Consider the following 17,056-nt stretch of genomic DNA (forward strand, 5'->3'; position numbering starts at 1 on the left):
TCCTCAACCACTATGTCCTTGTGCAAGTACTGTCCTGTTGCATCTGAAAATGCTTCCAGATTTCAAAACATGTAGGTGATAGCTTGTCCAGAGCATTGATGTAATTTCAAATCAAATCTGATTTAGGGCAACCCTATCTGGAGCTTTTCTTGAAAAGACCTTACCTAAAAGAGGTTTGTCTTTCTCTTCAGCTGAGAAAGTGTGACATGTTCAAGGTCACCTAATGGGTTTCCATGGCTGAGCAGGAATTCAGACCCTGGTCTCCTGAAGTCAGCATCCAATATTCAAATCATGCTGTCCCAGACACTGATCTGTTAAACTGCACGTTCATGAAGAAATAATCCTTGTTCATAAGGCTGTTAATTTAAACAGCTATTGCAATGAATATTCAAATCATTACTTTTTGATTACTCCAAGTCCTTATTATTTCTTAGCACTAATATTAAGTGTAAGTGGGTTGGGATGTGAATGTTCTCTTCTACTTATCTTAAACTAGCAGAAACAGCTCCTGTGCTGCTCAGCCTCAGAGCATTGCAGGACCTTGACAGTTAATTCTCTCATGACTTTCTTACATAGCAAAGGGCAAAAAACAACTGCCCATTTTGTTGTGCAGGGGTGGGAGCTGGGTTACAAATCTCAGCAATGCAAAGGGATAATGTAGCACCTAGAATCATAGAATCATAGAGTTTGACAAGAGCACAAGGACCATCCAGTCCAACCCCCTGCCATGCAGAAACTCTCAGTCAAAGCATCCCTGACAGATGGTCATCCAGCCTCTGTTTAAAGACCTCCAAGGAAGGAGACTCCACCACTCTCCAAGGAAGCTTGCTCCCTCCTCCATATGGCATCCTTTCAAATATTTAAACAGGGCTATCATATCACCTCTTAATCTTCTCTTCTCTTCTCCACTAAACATCACCAGCAACCGAAGGCATTCCTCATAAGGCATGGTTTCAAGATCCTTCACCATTTTAGTCGCCCTCCTTTGGACACGCTCCAGTTTCTCAATGTCCCTTTTGAATTGTGCCCATAACTGGACACAATATTCCAGGTGAGGCATGACTGAAGGAGAATATAGTGGCACTATTACTGCCCTTGATCTAGACACTATACTTCTATTGATGCAGCCTAAAATTGCATTGGCCTTTTTAGCTGCCGCATCACACTGTTGACTCATGTTCAGTTTGTGGTCTACTTGGACTCCTAGATCCCTTTCACACGTAGTTTCATTCAGCCAGGTGTCCCCCATCCTATATCTATGCATTTTGTTTTTCCGCCCTAAGTGCAGTACCTTACATTTCTCCTTGTTGAAATTCATTTTGTTAGTTTTGGCCCAGCTTTCTAATCTATTAAGGTCATTTTGAATTTTGATCCTATCCTCTGGGATATTAGCTACTCTCCCTAGTTTAGTGTCATCTGCAAATTTGATAAGTATGCCCCCAATTCTGTCATCCAAGCACTGGTCCCAGGAGAGAGCCTTGTGGGACCCCACTGGTCACTTCTCTTCAGGATGAAACCATTATTGAGCACCCTTTGGGTTCGGCTGGTCAACTAGTTACTAATCCATGTAACAGTTACTTTGTCTAGTCCACTTTTCACTAGCTTGTTTGCAAAAATGTCACGGAGACCCTTGTCAAAGGCCTTACTGAAATCAAGATATACTATATCAGAGGGTTGAGCAAGGGATCTGTAATTTGGAAAGCATGAACCTCCTGCTGGGCTCCCTTCGGGTGCTCAAGTTCATTCAGCTGGAGTTCCCTCAAGGGCAGGAAACTCTGATAGGTGAGTCCATTAGGTCTAAAGGACTGGAAATAGAGGTAGGCTTGAAAGAGTTCCAGGTAGCAGTCAATCAGCTCCTGACTATGCTAACATTTAAATTTGACCTTGGAGTATTAGATAACTTTCCCCAGGTTCCACACCACCATCTTCCTTCTCTCCTTCTTGAGGAGGCCTAGAAATTGCTGGTCAAAGTTTTCCTTCTCGTTTTCCTGGGCGGTCAGGTTTCCCTCCGGAATATACTGGAATATTTTGTCCGAGCTCACATCCCTCTCCTGTCCCAGTTCAAAACCAAAAAAGCCAGCTAGTATTTTTCTTACTCTCTTGTTCTTTCCTGAGCAAGGGCTTCCTAGAGAAGGAATATCTGAACCTCCCAGGTGCTTGGGGAAGACAAGCTATGTTCCCCATGGCCTTTTACAGACTGCCAAAATAAAGCTGCTTTGGGTCTCTTTGGAGGTATGCTATTTAAATGATGCATGGGGCCTAAGAGTCCGGAGGTTGTGCCAAAGCCACACTCCATTCCTAAGCATAGGAGTGCAGCTTCTGGATTCTTAGAATGCATGCATCATTTAAACAGCATACCTCCAAAGAGACCCGAAGCAGCTTTATTTTGGCAGTCTGTAACAGGCCCATGTTGCTGGTGGAGAGAGTGACTCCTCTAAACCAGTAACAGCTGGGGAGAAAACAGAAGCCAACAGGAAAGGAAGGAAGGAGGAGACAGTGCTCTTTGGAGAGCACAGACAAGGGAGGGTGTGAAGCCAGAGGAGGTGTGCTAGTGTGCTGCTGGAGTCTCTATGGCGGGTTACAGACCGCCCATTTGGGGCGGGCTGTACCCCCCCCTTTCCCAGGTGTATCGGGGCCTCAGCTGTTAGAACGGCAGCCGCTGAGGCCCCAATCCGCCGCTTTTCAGGCTGCAGGGAGGCAGCACAACGCTGCTTCCCCGCAGCCTGAAAAAGGGTGTCCTTGGGGCTTCAAGCCCCAAGGACACCCCGCGGCGGCGGGGAGAAGGAGAAAGGGGCCACTTGGCCCCTTTCTCCCTTGCTTTGCTGGGCGCAGCCGTCTGAAGGCTGCACCCAGCGACTCAAAGTGGCGCCTCAAACCAGGAAGGAGCTCCGAAACGGAGCTCCTTCCTGGTCCGCAGAAAGGGCGCACTAAGCGCCCTGGCGCGGACCGACGACATCACGTCCACGCCGCACTGTATAGAGGCAGCGCGGTTGTGACGTCGTCATGGTGGCCCCCATGTGGAAGGGGAGCTGCCATTTTGTACGGACTCAGTCCGTACTAGGATTAGGGGGGTGCAGAAGCACCGCACCTTCCTAACCCTAGTACGGACTGACTCCGTACTTTCATGGCGGTGTGTAACCCGCCTGAGTGTGTGTTTCAGTTCTACCCATCTAGTGATATACCACATTGGCCTTTGTTATGTTGTGCTGGCATTTCATCCAGATATACTATATCTACGGCATTGCCTTCATCTATCAAGCTGGTAATTTTTGTCAGAAAAAGAGATCAGATTTGTCTGGCATGACTTGTTTCTCTGAAATCCATGTCGACTTTTTGTGATTATGGAATTGCCTTCTAGGTGTTCACAGACTCTTTTTAATGATCTGCTCTAGAATCTTTCCTGGTATTGATGTCAGACTAACTGGATGATAATTGTTGGGATCCTCTTTTTTCCCTTTTTGAAGATGGGGACAACGTTTGCCCTCCTCCAGTCTGCTGTGACTTCTCCTGTTCTCCTGGAGTTCTCAAAGATTATTGCCAATGACTCCGATATTACATTTCCCAGTTCTTTTAATACTCTTGATGTAGTTCATCCGGTCCTGGAGAGTTATGTACATTTAGATTAACAAGATATTCCTGTACGATCGCTTTACTTATTCTGTGCTGAAATTCCCCTATTCTGACCTCTGTTCCATTATCCTCAGCTTGAGCACCCTTTTCCTTTTCTGAGAAGGCTGAGACAAAAAAGGTGTTGAGTAATTCTGCCTTTTCTCTGTCCTCTGTTAGCATTTTGCCAACTTCTCCTTGCAGTGGCTCTACCATTTCTTTCTTCTTCCTTTTGCTGCAGACATATCCAAAAAAGCCCTTTTTATTATTCTTAACCTCTCTAGTAAGCCTGAGTTCATTCTGTGCTTTAACTTTTTGGACTTTACCCCTACAAAGTCTAGCTATTTGTTTGGATTCCCCTTTGGTGATTTCCCAATTTTTCCATTTCTTATACATGTTCCGTTTAAAACTTAGCTCAGTTGAAAGTTCCTTAGTCATCCATCCTGGTTTCTTGAGACCTCCCATTTTTCTTCCTCATTGGAACTGTTTTAATTTGTGCTTGCAGTATCTCCCTTTTGAGAAACTCCCATCCGTCTTGAACTCCCTTCTCTTTTAGTATTCCTGACCATGGGATTACTCCCAATATTGCTCTAAATTTATTGAAATCAGCTCTCCTAAAGTCTGGAATGCATGTCTGACTATGCCTGGCTTCTCCTTTCCATTGTATAACAAACTCCAGGAGAACATGGTCACTTCCACCTAAGGATCCTACCACTTGCACTCCATTAACTAGGTCATCCCTGTTGGTTAGGATCAGATCCAAAATAGCTGATTCCCTTGTTGCCTCTTCCACCTTTTGGACAATGAAACTGTCTCCAAGGCAAGTGAGGAATTTGCTAGACCTTGAGGATTTGGCTGAGTTTGACTTCCAGCAAATATCAGGATAGCTGAAGTCAGATATCACTACTACATCTCTCCTTTCTGAGTGTGTGGTCATCTGTTCTAGAAAGACAGCATCCAGTCCCTTAGGCCTGTTACAGACTGCCAAAATAAAGCTGCTTCGGGTCTCTTTGGCTGTATGCTGTTTAAATGATGCATGCATCCTAAGAATCCGGAAGCTGCACCAAAGCTGCACTCCAGTGCTTAGGAATGGAGTGTGGCTTTGGCGCGACCTCCGGACTCTTAGGACCCATGCATCATTTAAATAGCATACCTCCAAAGAGACCCAAAGCAGCTTTATTTTGGCAGTCTGTAACAGGCCTATGTCTAACTTGGAGGTCTGTAGTAGATTCCCACAATAACACCCCTGTTGTTTCCTTCCCCTTTAATCTTTATCCAGATGCTCTCCACCTGGCTTCCAGGACTGAGACTAACCAAACAGTTAGTTAGACCTTTTAGAGTAACCAAACAAAATAAGTTTAGCATAAGCTTTTTATAGATCTGGTCTGCTTCCTCTGATGCATAGAGTGAACTGGTGCCCAGGAAGGACATTTATAGTCAGACAGTATGAATAACCATTGAAATGCAAACCTTGTGGTTATGGGATGAGGTGACAAGTTCAGTTTTAGGTATGGTCATTGAAGAACAAAGGCAGGAGAAAAGATGTTGCTTAAGGCCAGAGTGAGTAGATAACCACATGAATAATGGAGGGAGTTTTGAAATATAGTATGTGCAGGCTGGGAACCAGAAAGGAGATATGATAAACTGGTTAAGAGCATCCTTGTAACCAGTTTTTTATGTGTAGTGGGCCAGGAAGCTGTTATGTAAAGAGATCTTGTAGCATCTTTGAGACTAACTGAAAGAAAGACATTGGCAGCATGAGCTTTCATAGTTAGCAGCATGAGCTTTTGTCTATGAAAACTCATGCTGCCAACTTCTTTCTTTCAGATAGGAGATTAGCAATAAAAGTGGGATAAAAAATGGGATAAAAGTGCATTTATTTTTAAAACTTTTTTTAATTGCATTCACCCATGACTGGACAAATTCTGTGGCTTTTCAAGAATAGGATTTCCCCGTTCTTGAAAAAATGCAGGATAAGCCTGGCTGGCATCTGGACTGTAAACGGGATGCATTCACTCATCCCATGTGAATGTAATAAAACCGTTTTAAAAAAATAAATGCTCCTTTATCCCATGGGGATAAGGCACATTAAAAGAGAGTGAACTAATCTCCTTTGTTTCAAAGGTGCTACAAGATCTCTTTACATACTGATTTTGGAGACTAACACAGCTATGTCTTTGAATTCTACCAGGAAGCCATTGTCTCTGTTCAACTCATTCTTGGTGGATTGGATTTTGTGGATAGATTCTAATTCAACTGTTTCTCTTTCCAATCTTATAATGTCTTTCTCTCAGTCAGTCTCAGAGATACAAAATCCCTTTGCATACTGATATTATAGACTAACATGGCTGTGTCTCTGAAGTCTCAGCAGTGCATTGGCCAGCATAGCCAGTGGCAAGGAATGCTAGGAGTTGCTGTCTGTCAGTGTCTTCTTGTTGGATCCATAGGCCAGCAACTTTCCAATTGTTCTTGTACTACAGTCTGCAGCTCCCAGCAGGCACAGGCGGGGTACAGACCGCCGATTTGCGGCGGTCTGCCGCCGCCGCCAGTAGGTCCGCAGGGGAGCCGGAGCCTTCAGACGGCCCGACTCCCGCGCGGACCGAAAAAAGAAGCTCCAAAATGGAGCTTCTTTTCAAGTCGCGTTTGCGACGTAGCGAGGCGCCAGGGGCGCGCTCGCTACGTCAGAAGCGGCGCGACACGTCTGGACGCTGTGCGTCCAGTACGTAAAGATGGCGGCACCCATGTGGAAGGGGCGCCGCCATCTTGTACGTATTCTATACGTACTAGGGTTAGGGGGGTGCGGAAGCACCGCCCCTTCCTAACCCTAGTACGTATAGAAGACGTACTAAATGGCGGTGTGTATCCCGCCACAGTCTGCATAGCTAATGGTGATGAATGTTAGAATTTGTAGCCCAACCATCTCTGGAGGCCCTTCTGATTCTCTATCCTAGCCTAGAGTGACTTGTCATTCTGTTAATTAGTAATGGGACAAATCCCTTTTGGAAAGTACCAAGTTTTGGAGATAACCACTGCAATGTTCTGTATGTCAGAGCCTCCAGGCACACTGCATGGCCTGAGAATGCTGAAAGGAGAATGATCTGGAACACATAACTGGATGGGAATTCTATGGCATTAATGGAGAACACATGGTCCATCAGAAGTTTTGGATTGGAACTCCCATAATCCCTTACCACTGCCTATATTTGGATTGGAGTGATGGGAGCTATAGGCCTGATGGAAGACAGACCTGTGGAATTTCACTTGCCAAAGGAGGAAGGTTCTTGGCCCACTCCTGGGCAGAATGAAGCCTTGGCAGAGAAAGGTACAGTGGGCCCTTAGTATCTGCTGGGGTTTGGTTCCAGGACGCCCCATGGATACCAAAATCCGTGGATGCTCACGTCCCATTATTTACAGTGGCACAGTAAAATGGTGCCCCTTGTATAAAATGGCAAAATCAAGGTTTGCTTTTGGGAATTTGTACTTTATTTGAATATTTTCAAGCTGTGGTTGGTCAGGGTGACCAGATGTCATAACCATAAAGGAGGACAAGGCACCATAGAATGTATGACATTTAAGAAAAAGGTAGGGCATTACAAAAATAAAAGCCAAAAACACTCATGCAAATATCAAATCATGCTGCTTAGTCATGCTCATGGAGGACATTTTAGAATTCCTCCTGGACAGAAGGTTGAAATGTAGGGCATGTCCTGGAAAAAGAGGACATCTGGTCACCCTATGGATTGTTGAATCCATGGGTAACAAATCTGTGGACACAGAGGGCCAATTGTATTTAGTAACAACAAGAAAATACTTATTGATTTGGGTTTTTGTTTTTGTTTTTACAGGACTATAGAAAGAGCCAATGCAGTGTGGAGTTTTAAGCATTAGATCAGGATTCTGAAAGACCATGGTTCGAGTCCCCACTCAGCTGTGGAAATCTGCTGGATGATGTTGGGCAAGTCCAATTCTTTTTTCCAGTTTAAGACGAAGCCAATAATAAACTTACTCAGATTAATTCTTGTCAAGAAAATCCTAGGATAAGGTCATTATTGCTCAATGCTAACTTGAAGGGACATAACCCCAAATAGATAGATAGATAGATAGATAGATAGATAGATAGATAGATAGATAGTTAGATAGATAGATAGGGTGTGTGTGTGGCATACCTGTCAAAAATTTAAACATATTTTCCCTATATAGATGTTTACTGCTGTATTGATTTTTATCTTGTGAACACTTTAAGAAGTCTTCCCCTAAAAATTAGCCTTAAAATAGTTTAAATCAATAAAAATGTGGTGCCAGTCATAAAGTCTCAGGCATGACTGAGCCAAAACAAAGGGCAACGCATAAATATTCAAATGCCTTCCCTGGATGGATGAACAAACTCCAATGTGCTGGCTTAGCTTCTTTCTTCCACTGGGTTTTAGACTTCTGCTTTTCAGGCACATTACTATCAGTGTTGTCAACTTCTGGGGAATTCCCTGGAAATGGGAATTTAATCTCTTTCCGTGTGATTTCCGTGTTTTCAAAATTAGCTTACGGGATTGTCAGGGGATTAAATTTCAGCGCCCTGGGCCTTGTAGTCCCCCTGCATGCCTCTCCCTGGGCCCAGGTGCACTAGTGGGACTATACTTCCCAGGGTGTGCTGAGGTCAATTTGCAGGCACAGTGGTGTCGCCCCCTCCAGCTGCCTCTTTGTTGTTGTTTGTTGCTTGGTGGTGTGAGTGTGTGACACATGTTGTGGTAGTCTCCATAGAAGAGGAGGAGGACAACTGAGTCTGAGGGGAGCATTTATTTGCCCAGTCTTTTTCCTTTTTAAAGAAGGGTGGGTTGGTGGGAGATCCCTGAGAAGAGGGGGCTTTTGTGTTTCTGGGGGAAAGAGCCACGGAAGGGAGGAGACATGCCATTGCCTCTCCCCCCCCCCCCCCCACACACACAAGGCTAGGATTGATAATAGTAATAGTAATAATGATGGTGGTGGTGATGATGATGATGATGGTAATGATAGGTTAGGGTGGCTAGGCATTGTCCTCTTCTTCCAGGAAAAGTCCTCCATTGCCCCTCTTCCCCCAGGCTAGGATATTTAACAATAACAATGATGGTGATGAAAAAGTGAGATGGCAGAGGGTTAACTGGGACTGTTCCCACCAAACGGTAATTTTGAGAGTTGAAATAAGTTACAATTATTTTTTATTCAATTATGTTTACCTTTATTTGCAAAAGATCCACCTTATTAACTTTATGGGGACTTTCCAGGGATTTTTTATTATTATTATTATTATTAACCTTTATTTATAAAGAGCTGTAAATTTACACAGCGCTGTACATATAATCTTTTTAACTGGACAGTTCCCTGCCCTCAGGCTTACAATCTAAAAAGACACGACACAAAGGGAGTGGTGGTGGGGAAGGGGCCTCTCTAGTAGGTTAATACATATAAAATACATAGCAATACAGGAAATGATTCAATAAAACAGACAACAAAAGAACAACAAAAAGCAAGTGACAATTATGCAATGCCTGGGAACGCTTCTCTGAACAGGATGGTCTTCAGCTCCATTTTGAAGCTGGTTAAAGAAGAGATGGCTCTTGTTTGCGGGGGAAGAAGGTTCCAGGAGTGAGGGGCAGTGAGTGAGAAGGGGCGAATCCGAGAAGGGGCAGAGGAAATCCTGGGCTGGGACAGCAGACCTTGACTACCAGAACCAGGGCCCTCCTGTGTTGGCATCCCTTCACTGGCTCCCCCTCCCTTTCCGCATTCAGTGTAAGCTCCTGCTGTCGACGTTTAAAGCCCTCCATGGGCTGGTCCCTCCTTACTTATCAGACCTTATTTCTCCTCACCTTCCCACTAGGGCCCTCCGGAGGGATACCAACCCCTCCTCCTCGACCCTCAGGGCAGCTGGAGTGGGTGAAGGAGAGACCACCAAAAGAAAGGGCAGTGGAGGTAGCAGTATCATGGGCTGGGAGCCAGGTTTCTGTGAGAGCAAGGAGATTAAAGGATTTGGAGAGAAAAAGGTCATGAATTGCTGCTGCTTTAGGGGCAGCAGAGCGGCAGTTCCAGAGGGAACAGAAAAGGGAACCAGGGAGACAGGAAGAGGCCGAATGGGGATCAGGTTAGGAGAAATGTGTGGAGCCATGGGAGGGAGAGGATTGATCTCAGTGATCAATGGGAGAAGGTGAGACAATGGCAGAAACAGGAAAGAAAAAAGAAAACCTGTAGCTGGCTCTCTCTTTCTGAGGTGTTAAAGCAGCTAGAGAGACTATTGCCTTAATATTCTGGGTAATATATGGGAATTCCAGGGATTTTGGTAAAACATTCCAGGGAATATCTTTGAAGCTTGTTGGCAACATTAATTACTATAGTGTGTGTCTCTATAAGGGCAGGTTGTTGTTACAGCATCATCATCATTGCTGTTGAATATTTCTCAGGTTCCTCTGAGCTTGCCATCCAATCGGACCACAAATACAGGTGTATTATGTAAAAAAAATGCATAGTGCAACTATGTATAACTGTTTATATGCACAGGTGATAGAAACACTGGTTGGCAGCTTTTAAAAACAAAAAACAAAAACAAAAAAACAAATAGCTTCATTTATATACTGCTTCATACTGAACTAACAGCGTCTAAGACTGAATCAAGCTGGAGCGCTTTTGCTGGTATTGAACTCGCAACCTTATGGATTTGAGTGAATGGTTGCAGTACAGGCATTTAACCACTGTGCCACCAGGCCACCATGGCTCCATGTCAGTGGAGCAGTGAATCCATGTTATACAGTTTGCTTTTCATATCCACACTGGATTCGTTCCCTGCGGATACCAAAATCTGTGGATGTTCAATCCCATTAAATGAAATGACATAGTGAAACCATGTCCCTTATATAAAATGGCAAAAATAATGCTTGTTTTTGGATTTATATTATTTTTGAATATTTTCAGGCTGTGGATGGTTTATTCTGTGGATGAAAAAAAATCCATGGATACAGAGAGCCAAATGTATTAGCATTTGTATTAAGTAGATTGCATCATGCCTCAGTACAACATGATATAAAACAGGATAAAATATGCTGGATACTCTGGTGAAGTCAAAATACAAAACTTATTTTACTTGACCCCGTTGTTGCAAAGAAATCTGTCTAAATAGGAAAGTAGATAGTAAAAAAAAAATTACCTATACTTCAGTAAAAGAGACCCTAATGCTGACTCTTATGCGTGTATCATCCTTCTTGGATGGATGCTTCTCAGAGACAAAGGGTTGTAAATACTAACACTGACTTTTAAGAGAGAAAGACAAGACTGACAACATTTCTAAAGGAAAAGACAGAAATTTAGAAAAGGATTGGGAATTGCTAGAATTATATGTGATAGGAAGAAGAAACCCCATGGTTAGGTAAGAAAAGAAAGTTGGCAGCAGAAGAAAAATAGATAGGAGAGTGTATTAAACATTAAGTTCAAATGAGTAGAGTTTCACATTAAATAATCAAAGCAAAGCAAGAGGCAAAGATGGTTTCAGGAATAACCAACACTGGAAAGGGAGGAGGTCATATTTTAATGTTTTATGTTCTGAGTTTGGATGTAAATAGGAAGAACAGCCTGCTTGGGAATAGCAGGGGAGAGTGGATAGGAACAGAATCATTCTCACTTCCACCACGTGACTGCCCACATATTGGAATTGCCTTGGGAGGAACTTATCACATGTGCATTAACAATGGAAAAGCAGCATGCTTGGGGGGGTGGAATCGATGGGTTTTGCCAGACAAGGAAAAGGAGCACTCCAGGAGTGGATGGACTACAGAACAGCTACTGGACAGACACAGTGTCGTGTGACAAGGTATAGGCACCAATGCTACTATCCTGCTCTAATTCCACTTTTCATCCCTCATGTGATAAAGACCTTCTTCATGGAAACCACAGTGATTGCATTCCTTCATAGATTCATGATAAAACTCTGCAATTGGCCTTCAGGGAAGAAGGGGCAGGAGCAGATGGGTCTTCTTCAATTCTACGCGCTTGTTAGATGGAAACAATCATGCTGCTAAGCGAGAAGGCCAATGGCCCGCTTGATAGCACAGTGAGAATGGAGTTATCAAGTCTAGGGTGGATAATGATGTGTGTGCTCATAATAATGATTCAAATACCCATTAGAACTGACAGCTGTACATGTATGCCCCATCCAGGGACAGATGTTACTTTGCCCTGATGAAACACATTGATTCCATTTGGGCAAAGGGGACAGGGAAAGCACACAAGATGATATAACTGATTCCTGTTTCAGTTCCAGTTCCCCCGCCCCTGGGCTGTCTGCCAGACAGAAGTCTAACATGAAAGCTTCAGTTGCTGCAGGGCAGCCTCCTAGCCATTTTCAGTTTATCTTCCTTCACAGTCTGGTTGCAGCCCCGTATGGAGATGTGATGTTGCACTGCTTCAACACTTGATGCATCAGACTTAATATGACTGCCTATGGATAGCCTGGTGGAAAGGAGATTGCTGCTAATTAGAGCTGAGCTGAAACCGTCCATGATAAGCAGTAGAGAAATGGACTTGCTATTGCTATATGATTTCTTTTGTGACATTTTTAGAAATGTTTTTGGTGGGAAGAGAGGCTCCGCTTTTAGAGAGTGGGTTTCTGGCATGGTCCTCACTCCAAGGGCCCCTTCACATATAGCAGTTATAGCACTATGATTCCACTGTAACTTCCGTGGTTCTCTCCTATGGAATCCTGGGATGTGCAGTATAGAACGGGATAGTATAAATGCTCAGCCAGAGAGTTCTAGTGTCTCACCAAACTACAAATCCTAGAAAGCAGTGTTATGACTGTCTAGTATGAAAGGGCCCCTGGTCTCTGTATTCATGCTTAATGATGGCATCACACTGTCAAACCCAATTGGCTTCATAATCGTATATTGTCCATATTGGGGTGGGGGTGGGGACTGCAATATATATAGCTAATCCAGGAAGAAGGAGGAGAAGACACAGCAGCGACGAAAACAAAATGGTGACAAAGCCATTGCCCAAGAAATGAAGATTGCAAATGGGGGAAAAAACAAAAGTGAAAACAGTATATTCACAGACAAAGAGGATTTCAAGATAGTGGAAACAATAACCTGATTTTCCTTACTTACCACTGCCCCTCCCTACACTCTCCCCTGATTTCCCCCCTTTCTTATATTTCAAATGGGGGAGGCAAGGGTATGCGCAGAACATTATTCAATCCAAAAGGAGTTTGATATATACAGGAGTCTGATACATACAGAAGAAAGAGTCCCATTGGTTTTCAATATTTATGAACTGACTTTAATTCAAAGTAAATGATTTATTGTTCAAAGTATGTCTTCCATATTTGTTTTCATGTGGATTGATATAGCTTGACTTTTAATAGCTGTTTTCACTGAGCTACTGTTTAGAGAGTTGGAAGGCAGCCCCTGAAAGTCTTTGCTATATTGTCTGTCTTTGATAGGGATTGATCAAAGTTTAGTGTCTTTTGGTTCAGCCCCCTGTGATCAGCACAGTCTACCTGATAAGATATCTTGGCTATTGACTCTCAACCCCAATGGAATCCTTTTGGTTGTTTGGTACATTTATTGACCACATGCGTTTTCTCTGTTTAGTGAATGGTTCATTTGAGATGTGGGGAATGTGAGGAGAATTCCCACCCTTTTGTCTGTGGGAAAACTTTAAGCAGTTTTCTTTGTTCTTTTGTCGCTGGAGGCGAGACTGCGATGCCATCCTTTCTCCCTTGTACCCCCTATCTGATCCAGATTACTGTTTTCCTGGGCTGCACTCCTCCCATGCTCAGAGGGCCTTTTCCCTAGAGTCTGAGATAGTGTTAAGAGTTTTTGCTCCTTGGCCACCTTGTGCTGTAAATGTCGCTGATGGTGCCATACAGTGCCTCCTACAGGCTTGACTCCAACACAAGAGTAAAAGTCACATTTTCTCAGCCCAAAAGCCAGTTATAAATTCTCATTTCTTTTCTTTTTTACATTCTATTTTTGCTATCAGCTCTATGCATTTAGATGCTGAACCTTGTTTTACATTTCACCTTTTAACTATCAGAGTTGTGGTCCCTGTGTTTGGAAGCTTTTGAAGGTTGTTCCCTACACAGTACTGTTATGACCAGCATGTCCAATGATCCAACTCACTTCATGGTCCATTTTTTGGGGGGTTTTGATTTCGAGCTTTATTTTTCCGCCACACCACTGCCTCAAATAGTAGTTGTTGCTTTTGATTTTTACCTTTATTCCCCTGTTTATCAGCGTGCACAATGGTTAGAGTTTTGTGTATGTGCCCTTTTTGTCGTATTGTTCCCCCTTGGGGCTGCTTTTGTTCAGTCTTTTTAAGATTCATCTATATTGGATCCCTTTGACCAAATAATACAGGGTCCCTTCCCTTCCACAATGTAACAGTGAACAGTGACCAAATTATCAATGGGGAATTTAATTAGCTCAAGGTCACAAGAGGAGGCCTATTACTACACCTCAGGGACCGCCCTTCAGTCTGTTTTATCAAACCATTTCCTGTATTGCTATGTACTTTATATGTATTAGCCTACTAGCCCCACCACCTTTCCCTTCTCCTTTTATGTCATGTCTTTTTAGATTGTAAGCCTGAGGGCAGGGAACCGTCTAATTAAAAAGATTGTATGTACAGCGCTGTGTACATTTACAGCGCTTTATAAATATAGGTTAATAATAATAATAATAATAATAATAATAATAATAATAATGTATACCAGGAACTAGAAATCCAGAAATAAGGCAGAGGCTCTAAGTACAATCAATGTCTCTTTTATTGGAAACAGGGATTCAAACACAGACAGGCATATACCCACATGCATTCATACAAGGCTCAGGAAATAACGTGTTAGATGTGGGATAGGTATAGGCATCACTAAGGTAATCCTTACCTGATGTAGAGGTTCAATCCTGGGAAGTCCAATCTGTGTGAGGATTTGTATGTGAAACAAGTCTGCCTAATGCTTAAGGCTTGGCAGACCAGGTCAGAGTGACTCTAATTTCAAGCGATAGAATCTCAAACTGACATAGATTCTGGCTGCAAATGACCTGAGAGAGGCCAATGACCTGAGACCTTCCCTTCCCCACTACCATTCCCTTCTCCTTTTGTGTCTTGTCTCTTTAGATTGTAAACCTGAGAGCAGGAACATGTCTAATTAACAATTTGTAAGCCGCTCTGATAGCCTTGGCTGAAGAGCAGGGTATAAGTAAATTACTATTACTATTATTATTATTATTATTATTATTATTATTATTTGATGGTGGTGGAGAGGGAAATAATGTTATGAAAGTGCGGCACTCAGGGGCAGGTAGCCCTGTAACTGACAAGTGAAACTGTTGCACAAAATGATGCTTCCAAAGTTTGTTGTTGTTTGCCATTAAGTCGAGTTCATCTTAAGTTGAATTTTACTCATCAGCTGCCCTGCTTAGGTTTTGGAAACTCAGGGCTGTAGCTTTTTTATTGAGTTTATGGAATGTGATGTCTGTGTTTCCTATTGCCTTCCACTTTACAAAGCCTTATAGTCTTTTCCAATGGGCTGCATTGTCTCATGATAGTACTCTCAGCATATATTGAAAACCCCACCTGGGCTCATCATTGGAGAAGTGGCTGACAAGTGGACTAACTAGATCTTGGAACAAAGACATTGCAAATAACAATACTGTTTGTAATTAATTATTTTACTAATAGCTGAGGCAGTCATTTGTTTTCTCTTGTTAGTCTCAGCTAGATTAAACCCACTGAATAAACTGGATTTGCTTAGGTGTTGATTAATCATTCCACAGTTTATTCAGTGGTTCTACTCTAGTTGCAATGAATCTATGATATTCCATACTATCTGATCATTCATAGCTGTAAAGGTCTGTTTTCATGTATTTCACTCCATACATTAGATGAAGCAGACTTAAGTCTACAAAAGCATATGCTACAAAATTCTTTCTCTCAATTAATCTAAAAGGAACTACCTACAAGATCCCTTTGCAACAAGTTTCCAGCCTTTAGTTGCATTGTTACATTGATCATGAATTACTCATATCAAAAATAAAAAGTGAAATTCAGTTAAAAAAAACAAAGCCAGTCATCATACCAAAATATGATCTGAATAATGTCTCAACAGAATTTATTGACTGTGTAAGGAACAGATTTGCACTACTTAGCATAATAGAGCGACAACCAGAAGAATTAGGGTCTGAAGCTAGGGACATAATAAAAGATGAATGCAGACAGACACGTTCAAGATCCAAAAAGAAAGAGAAGAAACCATGGATGACAGATAAAACACTACAAACAATAAAGGAAATAAGGGAAGAAAAAAGGGGCATAGATAAGAACAAACTAAGAACCATGAATGCAACAGTACAAAAGCTAGTGTGAAAAGATAAAGAAAAGTACTGCAACAACCAGTGCAGTGAAATAGAAAACAACACCAAAAAGGGAAGAAAAAGATATCTGTTCTACAAGATCTGGGAAATCAAGGGAAAATTCAAACCAAGGACCAGGATGCTCTGACAATAAAAATAACATAATTCAAGACCCGGAAGGAATAAAAAGATGTTGGATGCAATAAACAGAAGAATTATACAAAAGAGATAACAAAATGAAGGACAGATGGAATGAAGAGTCATATGAAGTTGAACCCCAAATTCTAAAATGTGAGGTGGAAGCTGCAGTAAGAGAAATGGCAAAAAACAAATCTCCAGGAACAGATGAGATTCCAGTCAAACTGCTGCAATCCACACTGACAGAGTCAACTCTAGTGCTAACCAACATATGTCAACAGATACAGAAAACAAAACAATGGCCAACAGATGGGCCATAAAAAAGGAGACACAAGAGACTGCAGCAACCATAGTCCCATAGCACTGATCTCCCATGCAAACAAAATCATGCTCAAAATTCTGCAACATAGGCTCCATTCATACATGGAGAGAGAAATCTCAGAAGTCCAAGCGGGGTTCAGGAAAGAAAGGGGCACTATGGACCACATTGCAAACATACGCTGGCTAATGGAGCACACCAAGGAATTACAAAAGAAAATCAGCATGTGCTCTATAGCAAAGCTTTTGACTACATAGATCATGACAGGCTATGAAACACACTTAAAGGCATGGGAGTGCTGACACATCTGATAGTCCTGATGAGGAATCTGTACTCAGGACAAGAGGCTACTGTCAGAACAGAACACGGAGAAACAGAATGGTTCCCAATTGGCAAAGGACTCACACAAGGCTGCATTTTATCACCCTACTTGTTCAACTTATATGCAGAACATATTGTAAGAAAAGCAGGCTTGGACAAAGAAGAAGATGGAGTGAAAATAGAAGGAAGGAATATCAACAATCTAAGATATGCAGATGACACCATAATGCTAGCAGAAAACCTCCCAGACCTGGAATAACTACTAAGATAGATCAAGGAATAATGACAATGGAGAATCTTGACAAAT

This window comes from Sceloporus occidentalis, unplaced genomic scaffold, assembly GCF_023333645.1.
Source record: "Sceloporus occidentalis isolate IW3139 unplaced genomic scaffold, rSceOcc1.0.p SCAF_3, whole genome shotgun sequence".
NCBI classification, from domain to species: Eukaryota; Metazoa; Chordata; class Lepidosauria; order Squamata; family Phrynosomatidae; genus Sceloporus; species Sceloporus occidentalis.